The sequence below is a fragment of the Aphanomyces astaci genome, assembly GCF_000520075.1.
Source record: "Aphanomyces astaci strain APO3 unplaced genomic scaffold supercont1.127, whole genome shotgun sequence".
NCBI classification, from domain to species: domain Eukaryota; phylum Oomycota; class Saprolegniomycetes; order Saprolegniales; family Verrucalvaceae; genus Aphanomyces; species Aphanomyces astaci.
The window spans coordinates 53,130-53,684 of NW_009798390.1; the positions used below are offsets into that span (position 1 = coordinate 53,130).

General features: G+C 44.7%; 1 protein-coding gene and 1 pseudogene across 2 annotated transcripts in view; one reads left to right on the top strand and one right to left on the bottom strand.

Moving 5' to 3' along the window:
* H257_17915 (hypothetical protein) overlaps window positions 1-2 on the top strand; it is a 912-nt gene extending 910 nt beyond the window's left edge. Inside the window, exon 1 of the mRNA XM_009846878.1 lies at window positions 1-2. This exon is cut by the window's left edge and continues 910 nt beyond it. The gene's annotated coding sequence lies outside the window, so the exon portion shown is untranslated.
* A 262-nt stretch (window positions 3-264) lies between these two features.
* H257_17916 lies at window positions 265-336 on the bottom strand (annotated as a pseudogene). Its single transcript has one exon. The product of its transcript is annotated as a tRNA-OTHER (tRNA).
* Between the last annotated feature and the right edge of the window lie 219 nt (window positions 337-555).

The window sequence follows — 555 nt, forward strand, 5'->3', positions numbered from 1 at the left end:
ATTGAGTTTGGATTACCATTTTTTAAGACATTCCTCCGCGTGGGCCGACACTAGAACCACATCTTGTGGAACCGCTTCGCCAATTGTAACGCGCCTGCTCGACCAGAGGCGGTGTGTAATCTTCGGTTTTTACTTCGCCCAACGCGTCATACCTCGTGCTTCGTGCATCGACCGATCTTCTTCGAAGTTCGGTCCTCGCCTTCGTACGCAGCCCTTGTTAACCGGATCCCCCAGGGGAGAGGGATAAATCTTACGGAAATAATTCGAAGAAGCCGGGGATCGAACCCATGACCTTTGAGTTAAGAAACCGATGCTCTACCACTGAGCTATTCCCCCCCCTTTTGGTAATCAAATGACCAATACGGAGAACTGAAAATTTTGCCTTTATATACCCATACTAAAAAATTCATATATACTTCAAATATTCTGTACGTCATTGGCCCCCCCCCTTTGGTAATCAAATGACCAATACCGAGAACTGAGAATTTTGCCTTTATATACCCATACTAAAATTCATATATACTTCAAATATTCTGTACGTCATTGGGCGTACAA